We start from the raw sequence: 16,098 nt of genomic DNA on the forward strand, positions 1-16,098 counted from the left end.
TGGGATTCCTACCCGGGAGCCGACCCTGGAGCCTGCTGGGGGCCCCGTCCCCCGCATCAGCCTCTGGCTTGTAGGTGTGTGATGGATTAGAAGACCCTTCCCCCTCTGTCTGCGGGGGAGTGGTGGTGAGGGGATTTTTATCTCCCCTCCTGTTTTGCCTCCTGGCTGCTCTGAGCAGAGTAGGGGTGGGGCCTTGCTGACTGTGAGTCTGCCAGAGCTTCCATTTGATTGGCTTCTCTCCCCCATGAATAGTGGGACTGTGAGTGGGACAGCAGGTTGTGAGTGGGGGGCTCTTGCTCTTTCAGGGACCGGTGACCTTCAAGGAGGTGGCTGTGTATTTCACCAGGGAAGAGTGGGCTCTGCTGCACCCCCGTCAAAGAGCCCTCTACAGCGAAGTCATGCAGGAGAACTTTGAGAATGTGACCTCGTTGGGTAAGGATTCCCATCCCCTCCATTCGTGGAAGGGAAAATGAAGAGGTAAGGTTCACACCACCCCCACAATGCCACCTCTGCTCTGCCCTGTCTCAGCAACAGCCCATTGAGAGCATTGAAATGGGGCAGGCTAGGTCCCTCAGGGTTCACATGCACCTCCCTTCATATCACAGTCACAGCTCTGCCAAGCTGCTCCAACTCCTCCCGCCACCATCCAGTTACAGCTACAGCTGACCCAGTGCACACGGCTGGAGGCATGTGGAGAAATGCCGGGATTCCCACCTGTGAACACAACACAGACAGTGGCACGTTCTTAGTCCTTCATAGCTATTGTAGAATCATAGATTTTATGGCCAGAAAGGGCTATTAGATCCTGTATAAGACAGGTCATAGAATTTCCCCAGTTATTGCTGTACTGAGCTGAATACCTTGTGTTGGACTAAATCCTCCCCCAAAAGGCATCCACTGGGACTTGACGACTTCAAGAAATGGAGAAACCTCCACTTCCTTTGTTAGCTTGTTAACCTTTGCACCAGCCTTACTGAACCATTCCCAGTGGCTAGTGCCAGCTGCAGGGCTGGGGCAGAGTTAAGGTTGCATTTTAGGAGTGGTGTGTATATTAACTCTTCCTCTCCTGGTTTTCAGAAGTTTAAGTTTAGCTACCACCCACCTAGTGGAAAGGCATGCAGCAGAACTGGGCAACCTGTGCTCAGTACTTATGTAGGTTATGGGCATCTGATTTCCTTATTTTTTTAATAGACTTTTTTAGCATTCTGTGTCTGCATGAGAGATTTTGCCAGCATAATTCTGTCAATTAAGGATGTGGTTTCCCTTAATTGACAGAATCTCTAACAAACAGAGCTATGCCGACAAAACTTTGCAGCTCAGAAGAGGCCACAGTGGATTTTAAAACACTTTAAAATATTGTTCTCAGCCCTGAAATTTTGGAATCAGGGGGAAACATTGAAGAGGAACTCCTTCAGAATGCAAGCAAAAACGCATAATACACCTAGTCTGAAAGTTAACAGTGGTACGGCTCCGACTCAGATGAATGGGTGTAGCTCAGAGGCAGTGGCCACAGCATGTCCTCTTGACCAATGACTGTGAGAGCAGTGTGAGGTTCCTGTTCAGGAGTTCTTGGGAGGTACGGGGGAAGGAGAGCAGGGAGCAGTGTTGGGGAGAAGATGATGGGGAAGCTAGTGCTTGTGGGGTGCCACAAGGTAGGGAAGGCTGAATGTAGTGAGAGGAAAGGGATAGGGATGTGGCAGACTAGAGGGAAGCAGGGAGGGATGGGTACCATGGAAGGAAGAGGAGATGAGGAATCAGAGACAGAATCTCCTGGGAACAAGGAGTGTGGTGGTCTGGGGGAGTGGGAGACTGGGAATGGAGACAGGGGGTGGAAGTCCCAGCAGTGGTGCTGTTGGAGTGGGAAGGATTGGGTAGAAGGTGTTGGACCCTTGGAAGTGGAAAAGTATCCCTGAGGATAGTGGGAAGGGGATGGGGAGTGGTTGCTCCAAGGAGCAGGAAGGATCTGGTGGCAGTGGGAAGGGAAGGTTTCAGGGAGGCAGATGTTTGGGGCCCTCCACTGAGAATGCTTTTGCTATAGTCTCTAATGACCTCTCCCTAAGCAAAGCTCAGAACCAGTGCTCCACCCTTATTCTTCTTAACCCGTCATCCGCTTTTAATACCACTGACCATGGTCGTCTTCTTGATATCTTGTCTGCTTCCTGGTTCTCCTCCTACCTCTGTAACCACTTCTTCAGCGTGTCCTTAGGAAGATCCTCCTCACTCCCACTCCACTTTTCTGTGGGGGTTCTACAGGCCTCAGTCCTTGGTCACTTCCTCCACACTTTATCTCTGGGAAATCTCACCCCCAAACACAAATTCAGCTACTGTCCGTATGCTGATGAATCCCAGACCTACCGCTCTGCTCCAGACCTGTCTCCCTCTGTCCAAACTGAAATCTCTTCCTCCCTCTGATGCCTCCTCGTGGATGGCCAGCCATCAGCTCAAGCTCAACAGCTGAAATGTTGATAGCAGAGCTCTTCATCCCCCAAACCAACCCCCCACGTCCTTTCCTGCTGTTCAGCCCAGAATTAGCTGTTGAAATCTCAGAGCCTCTGGCAATATTTGCAAACTCAGATGACGGAAGAGGTCCCAGAAGCCTGGAGAACGGTTAACATAGTGCCCATCTTTACAGAGGGGAAAAAGGAGTTGCTGGAGCCTAGTCAGCCTGACCCCAGTACCAGGGAAGCTACTAGATCAATGTATGAAACATTCCATTTGCGAATACCTGGAGGATGAAGGGGTAATTGCTAGCAGCCAGCATGGATTTACTAAGAACATAGCATGACAAACCAGCCTGATATCCTTCTTTGATAGGGTAACTGGTTTGGTGGCTAAAATAGACCTGGACATCAAAAAGGCTTTTGACACAGTCCCATGAGTAAGCTGGAGAAATGCATGCTCAACAGAACTCCCATTAAGTGGATATATAATTGATTACACAACCGCAAGCAAAGAATAACTATTATCGGAATGATGTCAGATTGGAGGGATTTCTCAAATGGGGTTTCACAGGGATCTGTTTTGGGTCTGCTGCTGTTTAACATCTTCATTAATGACCTGGATGTAGGAATAGAGAGCATACTGATCAAATTTGCAGATGACATTAAGATGGGGGGTTGTCAACACTTTGGAGGATAGAGCAAAACTTGAAAGAGATCATGATAAATTGGCAAACTGGGCTATAGACAACAATGACATTGAGCATAGACAAAGTGTAAGGTGCTACAGTTCGGGAAGAAAAACCCAATGCACAAATCCTGACTGGGGGATAACTGGCATGGCAGCAGCACCGCTGAGAAGGATCTGGGAGTTGTGGATCACAACCTCAGCATTAAGTCAACAGTGTGATAGTAATGCAAAAAAGAAGCAAATGCCTTAACAGAAGCATAGCACGCAAATCACAGGTGGTGATAGTACTGCTCTACTCAGCACTGGTTAGGCCTCAGGGAAGTCCTGCGTCCAGTTTTCGTCATCAGTGACTAGTCAGGATGTAGAAAAACTGGAAAGAATCCAGAGGCAAGTGACAAAGATGATCAAAGGGATGGAATGCAAACCAGTGAGCAAAGGCTGATGGAACTGGGTATGTTTACTTTGAAAAAAAGAGTTATTGCGGGGAGATATGACAGTGGTTTTCAAATACTCAAAAGGCCGTGTGAGCTTGTGTGGCCATCCTTCCTGGTCTGTCTCAGGGCAGAGCTGCAAAGTATCCAAGCATAGGCCCTCAGGCAGGGTGGGGCAGCAAACAATTAGGGGCTTTGCCCAGAGCGAGCACCAAACAGTCTAGGGCTCAGGTAGGGGCAAGCACCAAACAGTCTAGTGTCCTAGCTCGGCAGACGGTTGGCCAACACAGGCCTGCTGGCCGAAGGTGGGATGGCAGAAAGTAGGGAGACCCTGGCCCAGTCCCAGACCCTGGCCCAGTCCCAGACCCTAACAGTGGCAGTGTAATCCGCCACTGGATCAGCGGGGATCCACCCACAACACCCTTACTTAGTGTCAGGCCAACATAGCCTGACGATGGTCTAGTTTCCCTGGGCTACTTCCTACAATCCTCTGGTGACTGCCCCAGCTGGTCCCCGGTGTCCCACTCCGGCAGCAGGTAATAACTGTTTTTCTCCCTCAGCAGCTTCAGCCTAACTGAGCTTCAGGGCCCCTTCCTTTCGTGCTTCTGCTTCCTATCCCACCCCTCATCTTCCAGAGGGGTGAAGGTGGCTTTCCTGGCTCTCTGGCCCAAGGGGCTGGTTGTGGTCCCTGCTGGTTATGCTTGCTGCCGGTTGCCATACAGAGGATGGAGAACAGTTCTTCTCTTTTGTCACAGAGGGAAGGACAAGAGGCTATGAGTTCAAACTACAGCACAGCAGATTTTGATTAAATCTCAGGAAAAAACTTCCTAACTGGAAGAGCGGTAGGACAATGAAACAGATGCCTAGGGAGGTGGTGGAAGGTTTTTCACTGGAATTTTCAAAAGGCATGCTGTTAGACTAGATGACCTTTGTGGTCCGTTTAACTCTATGGTTCTAACGGGAACCAGGGTTCACCCTTGGAAAAAGCTAAAGCGAGCATGTCACTCATTAAGGGTATGTCTGCACTGCGTCTGGAAGCTGCCTCCCAGCCAGCGTCCATGCTGACTCACTACAAATTACAGTGTAGGCGCTGTTGGTTGGGTTGTAGCTTGGGTTCTAAAGCCAGGGGTTGAGTGGAGTGGGTGGGTTGGATGGTCTGAACTCCAAGCGGAGCCCTAACATCAAAGCAATGTCTCCACAGCCATTTTTAATGCATTAGCATGAGACTCAGCCTGAAAGGTGGCTGATTCCCTGATGCACCTTAGACATACCCTAAAGAGGGCGGTTCCAAGGGCAACAGTATGACGTTTGAGTCACCTAACTCCCTGTAAATCCATGACCCAGCCCCCTCCCTTGGCACCCTGTCACCAAGCCTTAGTGGGTCACAACTGAGGATGCCAAATTCAGGATGAACTGCTGAGAAATAGGACCAACACAACCCAAAACTGGTGGATATTCTTTTATAAGTTTCAGAGTAGCAGCCATGTTAGTCTGTATCCGCAAAAAGGAACAGGAGTACTTGTGGCACCTAAGAGACTAACAAATTTATTTGCGCATAAGCATGCATCTGATAAAGTGGGCTGTAGCCCACAAAAGCTTATGCTCAAATACATTTGTTAGTCTCTTAGGTGCCACAAGTACTTCTGTTCTTTTATAAGATAGACCAAAGCAGCAACAAAAGTAAACTCCTGTTTCACCACACTGGCTAACAAGAAAACATAAAGGCTGTTTTCTCAGGCATTCTGGTTCTAAAACACTGGATTCAGAGATGAGTGATTCTTTACAACCAGTGTCATTAAATGATAGTTTCTTCTGATCCCAAAGGGCCAGCCACTCCCAGGTCAATACACAACTTAAATCTTACCCCAAAATCATGCTGGTGCCCATCCTTAGTATCTAATATCTAAAGGTTTATTCATAAAAAGAAAGAAAGGGAAGAGGTAAAATTGGCTAAGGGAATCAATTACATCCAGCAATGGCAAAGTCCTTGGTTCAGGCTTGTAGCAGTGATGAAATAAACTGTTGGCTTAAGTCAAGTCTCTGGAGCACATCTACAGCTGGGATGGGTCATTCAGTCCTTTGTTCAGAGCTTCAGTTTGTAGCAAAGTTCCTCCGGAGGTAAGAAGCAGGATTGAAGACAAAATGGAGGTGTTTCCAGGGCCTTTAATACTTTTGCCATGTGAAGGGCATTCCATGGTTCTTCCTGTGGAAAATTACAGCAACAAGATGGGAGTATGGAGTCACATGTGCAAGTCACATGTTCATACCCAGTTCCCTCAGTCATTGCAGGAAGCCATTATCTAGATTCCAGACAGTCCACATGACAGTTCACTTAGTGTAGATGGGCTTCTCCCATGGTCCATTGTCAACCAGGTGTGTCTTGATGAACAACTTAATTTGAACAGTCCCTCCAAGATGTGCTAGCTAGATACCTTGTGGGTTTTACCCTGTTATGCTTATAAGAAGCACATGGGATCTTTTTCAGGGGAAAAGACAATATGCTGCATTTATTGAAGCTACAACAATTAGCATATGCATCAATCACACACCACACACACACACTGTCCCGCCAGTCGATGTTATAGTTACCAGTCCAGAGTCTAGATTAACCTAGTGGCCAGCTAGTTTGATCATGGGTAGGAGGAGCCGGGTTCCGTGGTTGCCACACAATCCTCTGGGGAAGTCTTGGCAGAATGAACCCAAAGTTTCATGGCAAGGCACCCTGGTTATATACTGATTTTCCTTCATTGGAACCAATGAGCTTTGCACTGTCATGTTGTAATTAATTGTTTGATGAGTGCTTGTTTTCTTAAATTGTCCTTTTCATCCTTCATCTTGATCTTTCATCAAGTAGTTCCTCAGAGAGTTCTCCCATGTTGGTTTTGATCACAGCTATCTTGTCCCCACTGATAGGTGCCTATCTCATCTTTAGATTCATCAATCAGCCCTCCTCTGGCAATTCAATAGGGGCGTGTTGCAGCCTCCTGGCACCCTTGCGTCTGTTGCCGCTTCCTCCCTCGTACATCTGGTTCAGCGATGGCCTTCACGCTTATCTCTTAACACACACATTTCTCATTCACACACAAAACAGAATTAATTTACACATAACATTTTGAACAGGAACATCAGATTGCAATGCAAAAGAAAACAGCCATGGCATTCTTTTACTTATTTTAAAATGCTAAACCTGCAACAAATTGGTGCCCCTCAAAGATCTGTTACTGCCTTGAAATCAGTCCAGACACAGATTCTGGCTGATGTATCTCTACCCATTGGCCTATTGGCCATTCCTTTCTGTTATTCAAAAAGGATGACTGGCAAGATGTGATCAGATCATAAACCAATACACAATGCACGCTACATAATGATTCGTAATCCTTCATTCTAAATCAGATAAAACATAAACATAAAATCCTACTACAACATTTGGGGGAAGAGTTTGGGGGAGTTCAGTTCCTAGTTTTTATTTGACCTCTCTCCAGAACTTATATTGGTTTGGCCTTCCCCTTTCCATCCCTGTCTGAGATTTCTGTCTCTATCGCAGCAAGTGATGCAATGGTGTGCGAGAAAGAGGAGCAGAATTATCAGCAGGAAAACGTTGAGTAAGTGGCTAAACACAGAGAATTATCACAAAGGTCGAAAAGGAATGTGTCCAGGAGTTATAAGCAGGAAAAATCCCATGATATTCAGCACAGACCAGAAAGAGAGCAGGGAAAGCAGCCAGGGAAGAAAGTGTTTAAATGTATTTCCTGTCAGGGAACTGAGACAGACCTCAAGGAAATCACAAAACAGCAGGAAATCTTCAGGGGAAAGAGAAAAAATACATGCACTGAGTGTGGGAAAAGTTATGTGACTACTCAACCCATATAAAGCATCAGAGAATCCACACAGGGGAGAGGACCTATGAATGCAGTGACTGTGGAAAATGCTTCACTAAGAGCTCAGGCCTTTCTGAACATGAGAGAATCCACACAGGCGAGAGGCCCTATGAATGCTCTGAGTGTGGGAAATGCTTCACTAACTCCTCAGCGCTTTCTAAACATCAGAGAATCCACACAGGGGAGTGGCCCTATGAATGCCATGAGCGTGGGAAAAGCTTCTCTTAGCATTCAGATCATGTTAGCCATGAGAGAATCTGCAAGGGAGATCAACACCTTAAAAACCTCTAGGGCTATCAATACTTGTTTTCTTTAATATTTTTTCCTGATTCTGACATCGTAACTTTTAAAACTGCTTGAACTGTTTGCAGCACCGTTATCCCTCAGCTTGTTCAGATGAGTGGCCCATTTTTGACTTTCGCAGTTTGCCCTGTTTGAGGTGGGCCCATTTGTCCTTTCTTTCAACTCCATTCTCCCATGAGTAATTCGAGTGTGCCCTTCCTATCAGGAACCAGGGAGCATCACATTTATACCATTCCTCCTATTGCAAAGTTATTGTTAGAGTCACAAATGATACAGATTGTATCATTGCCAGTTGTTCTCACATTACTCTGGGTTGTGCTGAAGAGCAGTTCTATTGGGAACTTTTCAAATTATATGTAAATGAAGAGGAGCAGGGACAGGAAAAAAGGTGTCATTTCAGCCTATGTGACACCAGAAGGAGATGGGGCGACTCAGAGATTCCTTTCTTCCTCATCACTGCAGAACTGTTAACTTTTATCTGAGCCAGGCAGAGTTTATCATCATCACATTCTATCCATCCACTTCTCAAAGTGTCCTGTGATGAAGCATTCTCCGTTGTCTGTGCTTGGACATGATGGTTTGACTTCCTTAATCCTATATCAGAGTCACTATGACTGGAGAGGAAAGTGTCAAAGACCTGGAAGAGGAATTCAAATGGATCCCAAACACAGTGTGATCATTGGGAGTTTAAATTCCAGGTCCCATCTATTGCTAAAGCCACTTCTTACAAGGTAGCTGTTTTGTCCCCCATTATGGGGATGCTAGGATACTAAACATGTTGTAAATAACATAACTGACTATTGAGACAGTGCTGAGTGAAGCAGGTTTGAATGGATCAGAGGAGAATGTGATGGGAGAATCTCTTGTCCTGATTCTGAATAATCAGATGTAACTTGCTCTGGAATTTCACTTGACACTTCCATTGTCATGTATTCTGTCTCTCTGTGATGTGGGTTTCTATCTTTCCTGAATGCTGTTTGGTTACCCAGTTGGATAATAGTTCAGGTTGATAGGATGTAGCTCAGATTTTTTGGAGAACTTAAGACAAATGACCATTTACTAAAGTCATCCATTTCTCACTTCAGCTTTGCTTTTTCCTCACCCCTCCATGACGACTTGGAGAAAATTCAAGTGCAGTTCTGCCAAAAGGGGAGAACTCCCCAATTTACTGGGCATGCTAACAAAGACACAGCAGTGATTTAAAATCTCCAGTCAGAAATGGTGAACAGCAGCAGAACCCGAGCTAACTGAAGGAAGTGCATATGATCACAGTGTAGTTCAGTTGTTGAAGTCAATATTATCTGAGCTGATCTGGGGGAAGAATTCCACATTAGGTGATTTTGAACTAGGCAAAATGCCCATGTATTTGGTTCCCAAATGATTTGTAGCCCAGACCCTACAAAAGATCTCTCCTAGCTAATCCTATGTTATGGGAAATGCTGCCCTTCTTGACACAGATGTTGAGGAAATAGAAGTGGGTTTTTTGTTGTATTTATCCTTTTTAGGTGTTGAAAATGTGTATAAAATCAGTGTTGGAAATCTAATAGCTGCAGAAAAATAGCTATTTTTGAATAGAATCTCCAGCTCTGGTAACAAACGAAGATTATGATCCAGCCCTGTGTCCAGTCCCTTCCCTGGAACTGTGCTACCAAATTAAAGAAAAACTGGGCATGTTTCGGGAAGCCATTGCTCACTAAACACAGCAGAAATTTTGAGTGTTTCTTTAAAGGTTTCTGCTTCGGAGAATTGTAAATTTACCCTAACCAAGGCCAAGGACTTGGAAAGAACTCAGGTGGAAAGAGCACGCACTCAGTTCTTTGTTCTCACCCCAGTAAAAGCAGCAAGAGTCCTGTGGCACCTTATAGACTAACAGACGTTTTGGAGCATGAGCTTTCGTGGGTGAATACCCACTTCCTCAGATGCATGTAGTGGAAATTTCCAGGAGCAGGTATATGTATGTAGGCAAGCTAGAGATAATGAGGTAGTTCAATCAGGGAGGATGAGGCCCTGTTCTAGCAGTTGAGATGTGAAAACCAAGAGAGGAGAAGCTGGTCCTGTAGTTGGCAAGCCATTCACAGTCTTTGTTCAATCCTGAGCTGATGGTGTCAAATTTGCAGATGAACTGAAGCTCAGCAGTTTCTCTCTGAAGTCTGGTCCTGAAGTTTTTTTGCTGCAGGATGGCCACATTAAGGTCTGCTATAGTGAGGCCAGGGAGGCTGAAGTGTTCTCCTACAGGTTTATTGCCATTCCTAATATCTGATTTGTGTCGGTTTATCCCTTTCCGTAGTGACAGTCGCTACGGAAAAGAATAAACGGACACAAATCAGATATTAGGAATGGCAATATACAAAAACCTGTAGGGGGAGATTTTTGTATCCTCATTAGGCTCCTATATTGGGGCCTCATTGTGTTGAGCACTGCAGATGCCCCATCCAAGAGTGAGTGCCCCAGTTGTGCCAAACACTGAAGAGACCCTGACCGACAGTGGGGGCCATGATTCTGCCAGGTATTCTACAACTCAGCATGAGAGAGAGAGAGTCCTTGCTGCCAACAGCTCACAGGTGAAATAGACAAAGTGTGGGAGGGTGGTTCCCGTTTTACAGATAGGGAAACTGAGGCCCGAAGATATGATGTCATTTGTCCATGTTTGCACAGAAAATAATGGGATCAAACTGAGAACTGAATCCGAATTTTCTGAATCACAGCCTGGCCCTTAACCACAAGCCAAGCATTGTTGATTGCATGGCAGAGGCCTCAATGGAAATTTTCAGAATCTCCATCATTGGAGAATTTTAAGAAGGGGTTATACAAACACCTGTCAGGGATGGCCTAGAGATACTTGGCCCTGACTCTTGGGATCCCTCCCTGCTCCTCCTTTCTATATGATTCAATGGATCATCTTATTTATAATGAGCAAAGTTTTCTCTCTGGACTTATCCGATAAATGGTGGTTATCCCCCCTCTGTTGCCTGGGGCAAAATGGAAGAGGAGAAAAACCTGTCTCAACAGAGGATGCAAACGTCAGTTTGTTCTCTCTTCATGTTTTACTGAAGCTTACAGGGAGGAAAACATATTACCTGCCTAAGAAGGTAGAGAGGACAGAGAGTTTATTTCGTTTTGGGCTGTGAATATAAGCGGAAGAGTGGCTGTTAACTACCACCCAATGTGGGGCTTTAATGCACAACCATGGGATTTAAAGTGTTATGTGCTACCAACTGAGCTAGCCAGGTTTGAATCTGTTCAGCTGCTAAGTCTCTATGTAGAAGGAGCCCTGAGGGTGTTTATTTGCAAGCTGAGGTCCCCTTTCTGACATTCGCCTTCTTTCCTGGTTATGTCTCCAGCGAGCAAACCGGAGCCGTTACTTAAATGCTGCTTTCTAGACCAGAGAGCTGGGGTTGATTTAGCATGCTATCGCCATCAGCTGGTCAGAGAAACCAGGAGGGGAGGGTGGAATTTAGGATTCTCCCACCAAGGGAAGGTGCTGTTGGACTCATCTAGTGGAGAACAGTCTGAAAAAGCTTCTCAGCTCCCAGAGAGGGGGAAGACAAGCTGGTGCCACACACATATTTTCTCAAGGAATCAGGCTTCACTTGGGAAAAATTCAAAAGAAGCCTGGCCCAGGAGTAACAGAGAAGGGAATCACTGTTTGCTTTAAGAGATGGGTGAGGGAAACCTGCAGGTCCTTAGATCCCTCCAGTGTCTGATAGAACCATTTGTGGGGAAGGGCCGGGGAAGTGGAGGAGGACAAGGAGAGGGAAAAAGGGTTTGCAGCTGTTGTGCAATCACCATGCTCCCAGCAGAAGGATCCAGGGGGCTCAGCACTTTGGCTGCTTGTTGAGGACTCAGAACTCACAAGATGGCAAAGCTCAGAGCCCCGTTACACGGAGTCAGAATGTGATCAGCTCACACCAAGGGGGAGCAACACTCCTCCCTTGGTCTCTATGTCAGAGCTCCTATCAGCTCGGTGTCCTTCCTGCAAGAGTCGGCTGCTGAGAGGGTTGAAATGGGGTAAATGAAGGCAGAGGAGGATTTTTCCTCATGGGTTTTCTTTGTATTGCTCTGTGATCCTGCTGGAGGAAGCTGAAACATCATTTGAGTTTGTTTCAGTGGCCTGGGTTTGGCTGAGGCTGTGACCCTGAGTACAGGGGTTCCTGCACTCTCTGCTCTTAGCCCCTCAAGGAGTGGACAATGGAGCTGCTTTAGAAATTGGACAGAAAGTAGCCTAAGGAAGTATAACATAAGTGAGAAGAAAAGCCCTATCATTAGCTCCCTGGTGGTCTAGTGGTTTGGATTTGGCACTTTCACTGCAATGGCCTGGGTTCAATTCCCAGTCAAGGGAAAGTTACTTCACATTAGGAAGCCTTCAATTATTTTTCACTTCCAATTTAAACAAATCCATGTTTCTTCCTGGTTCCCCCTTCTTCTACATGATGTTGGGAAGGGCTTTGGAGACCATATAAAAATCAAAGCTTCCCACTGACTAGTAACATAATATGGGCATTTTTCCCATGTGCACCTGGAAGTGCAGGCTGCATGCCCTTTTACACAAATAGACTTGGCAAATTATTTTCCCCCTTGCTAGCTAGTCTAACCAATGTTATAATAACAATAATAGACATTCAAGTTGACCCAAGATGAATATTTTTTCCAATTTTCTTGTGAAACAAAACCAAAAAATCATTTTAGGCTAACCAAAATATTTCAGCAAATAAAATATTCAGCCAAACACTTTCATCTCACTCTTTGGAAGTAACTAGCCCAGAGAAACTGATCATTAGCCTCTTCCATTCCTGAAGTCTAGCTGCTGAAGTGTTCTAAGCATGGACAATGGGCCTTTCACCTGTTGCCCACTGGTTACTACCTTGCTCAGGGAGCTACTGATGAAAGGAAATGTGATTTAGTGGCAGACCGACTTCTATCCCTCTGCCCAACTAGGGGTGTTTGTTTCACATTGCATGTAAAAATACAACAAATGTATTTTGTTGGTATCTAAACCTGAGATCAAGATAAAACATTGTGATTGTAAGTCAGTGAGAAAATATCTGCTGAGTTCTACAGAAGGAAGGTTTTCTCATCAGGCTCTCACACAAGATAAAAGTTCTGAAGGTTCTTAGAGCTTCCAGACACAGAGGCCAGATTTTCAGAAGGTCTCACACTCACCCCTAGAGCCAGAATTTCAGAAGAACTCAGTTGCCATTTGGGCAACAAAAATGTTGGCCAGGTTTTCAGAAACGCTGAACACACTGAGGGCTGAGCTATTTTGCAAACAAAAGTTGGAAGCAGTTTTTAACTCAATCATCAGAAATGCTGCAAGAGCTCCTCCAATTTGCCTATCTCACAAGGAGACAAAACACAGTCAAATCTCCCAACCAACAAAGCTCACATCTATTCTCCTTTTCCATGGATATTTGCCTGACAGCTCCCAGGGACCCATTCAACAAGACAGGAAATCCAAATTCAGTAAAGTCAAGGGAAAGTTTTTCACTGCAGGTTTCACTGACTGAGAAGGGTCAGGTAGAAAAGTTTGGTCATTTAATGCCAGACTACTAGACTCTCCCTTATTCCATTCCTATCTCTGGACATTTCCTTTTTCTCAGGCACAGGGAGTGACCTATGTCTGGATTCTCTCTGTCTCCCATCAGGTGTTGGGATTGTGAGTGAGAACGAGGAGGCGAATCCCCAGCAGGAAGATGCTGAGTAAGTAGAACCACATGGGATGTTATCAGGAAGACGCAAAGGAAATGTTTCCGGGAGTTGTGCACTGCCAGAAAAAGCAAAAGCCTGTGAGACTCAGCAGAGGCCAGAGGAAAACTTAAGTAGGCTCTCAGTCCTTATTACGCGCGAGAGAATCAACTCAGAAGAGACACGCTACACATGCTCTGAGTGCGGGAAAACCTTCATAGAGCGCTCAGACCTTGTCAGACATCTCAGAATCCACAGTGGAGAGAGACCCTACAGATGTTCTTCATTTGGGAAAAGCTTCAATCAGAGCTCATTCCCTATTAGACATCAGAAAATCCAAATGGGAGAGAACTGTAAGAAATGCCTTGATTAGGGCTGGCCAAAGATTTGTTTTTTTTAAAAATCACATTTGCTCATTCCAATATAGTAATCTTTGCACCATCTTCACCGTGGTCTCTCAGCTCCCCCAGATGAGTTGTCTGCTTCTACCTTTTGAAGCTCACACCACTCTGGGGTCAGTTCTGTGATCTTTTCTATCAGCTCCTTTCCTTTTGACTCGTAGGAGTGTGTGTCCCTCCAGCCAGGAATGTTCGTCAGCTCGAGGTGGGGGAGAGAGGTTTGATCCCAACAAGCTACACTGAGGTAAAAGCTCCCTGTGCCTGACATCCACTAGGGCTGCGCATGGCATTGGCTGCTCAAGTTACTGATCTTGGTGTAAAAAGACAGTTATAGCTGTAGAGCAGATGCAGCCCAGGTGCAGTGGTTGCATTAGCTTCCCCCTTGACCTGACCTAAACTCCATCACTTTTCCTAGTCTAAACAAACCCTGAGCATCACGGTTATCCTGTTCCCCCATTTCAAAGTCATCAGGTTCCCCCTTTGGAAACAAATTGTTTCATTCCAAGTTGCTGATGTTGTTTCAAGTTGTGTTGGAGAGCAGATATTTTTACTACCATTTTCCTCACTTAAAATATATTGAACTATAACAAAGAGTAGTAACAGGGCAGGGATAGGGAAAAATGTCATTTCACCCTCTGTAACAACAGAAGAAGATAGGGTAAGTCAGAGGGATTCCGGTATTCCCCATCACCATCCCAATCCCCCTGTTGTTAAGTTCGTTAGGTCTGTATTTTTTCTAATGGTCTGGGAAGAGGATTCCGTAGTCAATGACTTTTAACTAAGCAGGATACCCATGCATTGGGCTCCCAAAGCAGTTGTGGCCCAGACCCTGCAGGAGGTTGCTCCTGAAGAGATCTCCTTTGTAGTCGGATGCATGTTGCCTATTATTTTGGAAATGCAATTCCTATCTAGGTAGAGATGGGAAAATTGCAGTGACATTTTGGTTCAGCTCACCCCTGGGAGATGCTGCAAATATGTAGAAAATGAAATCCATGTTGAACGTGATATTGCTGCAGAAAGAGACCTATTTTCCATAGATACCTGACATTTGGTGTTTTACAGGGATTCTAAACCGCACCTGAATTTAGTCCCTAATTTAAATCTGTGCCACCAGATTAAAGAAATGAAAGGGCATATTTGGGGGAGTTGTACCTCACTATCGCTACTGATCTGTTGTGCGGTTGGTGAAGAATTCTACACCAGAGACGTGTAAAATTATTCCAAGTCAGGCTGAAGATTTGACAGGAACTCAGGTAGAAATTGCAGGTAGTGGTGGTTGATTTTCACCCCAGAGAGGGAAGCTATGGTGACCTGTGGCCCAGGTAAACTATTTTTAGAAAGCTGCTCCCTAGTTCAGTGGCATTGGTCACACTCCTAAAGGCACCATGATTAAATTGGAAACAACTATCTTTTACCTTTTGGATCCAAAGTTTCATGAAGCGCAGAGAGAAACAAGGAACAGCTGATTCCTTCAGAGCCATTCCATGCCTATGGGCCCCAATCTGGTTGCCTTGTTGGACAAGAAGCACTTCCATGCTGGGCAAACAATGGTAGCCAATGAGGGAATGTATCAGATTCGAAGTTCAGACTGCAGGATACTTGAATGCTGAGTCCAGGGTCTGTGGTTTAGTCCAAACCTGCACAACTCATAAGGCGACGAGGGCAATATTACTCCAGAGAAAACAACTGAGGGTTGAAAACCCCCCAGTCCCACTGACCCCCCCCAGTGCTGCCGAAATACCCCCCAATGCCACTCAGCCATCCCAAAACACAACCACCCAGCCTGCAAAAACACCCCCCCCAGCACTGCCCAGCCCCCACAAAACAATCCCCCCCAAGCGCTGCCCGCCCCATGGAAACAAACCCTCCTTCCCCAGAACTGCCCAGCCAGAACAGTGGTATTGAACCTTGGTAATATGTTATAGCGGGCCCCTAAGGTAGTGTAATTAAGGTAAAAGAAAAATGTCTTTTTGCTAGAAGTAGAATAGGATCTTCCCGCCAGGTTGTAATCAGTTGCCCTGCTGAATGAATGAGGTGTGACTGAGGAAGGTGCAGAAGGTCAACCACTGACTCACCACTCGCCTTCTCAGCCCCACCACCCCCTGCTCACCTCCTCAACTCTCCTCCACTGCCACCGACTCACCCCCCCACTGCCTGCCTGCTAGCCTCCTCAGCCCCCACAGCTCACCTGTCTGCCCGCCCCCTCCTCAGCTCTCCTCCCCCACTGCCAGCTCACCTGACCCCCTACTAATGCCTGCCAGCTTGCCTTCTCAGTCC

General features: G+C 46.0%; 1 long non-coding RNA gene across 1 annotated transcript; it reads left to right on the top strand.

The window, feature by feature from the left end:
* The first annotated feature begins 160 nt into the window (after positions 1-160).
* On the top strand, positions 161-15,461 carry LOC115653603. The gene is made up of 3 exons (XR_004000963.1): positions 161-432; positions 11,504-11,514; positions 15,452-15,461. It is a non-coding gene; the product is annotated as an uncharacterized LOC115653603 (long non-coding RNA).
* The last annotated feature ends 637 nt before the right edge of the window (positions 15,462-16,098 follow it).

Source organism: Gopherus evgoodei, chromosome 6 (assembly GCF_007399415.2).
Source record: "Gopherus evgoodei ecotype Sinaloan lineage chromosome 6, rGopEvg1_v1.p, whole genome shotgun sequence".
Taxonomy (NCBI): Eukaryota; Metazoa; Chordata; order Testudines; family Testudinidae; genus Gopherus; species Gopherus evgoodei.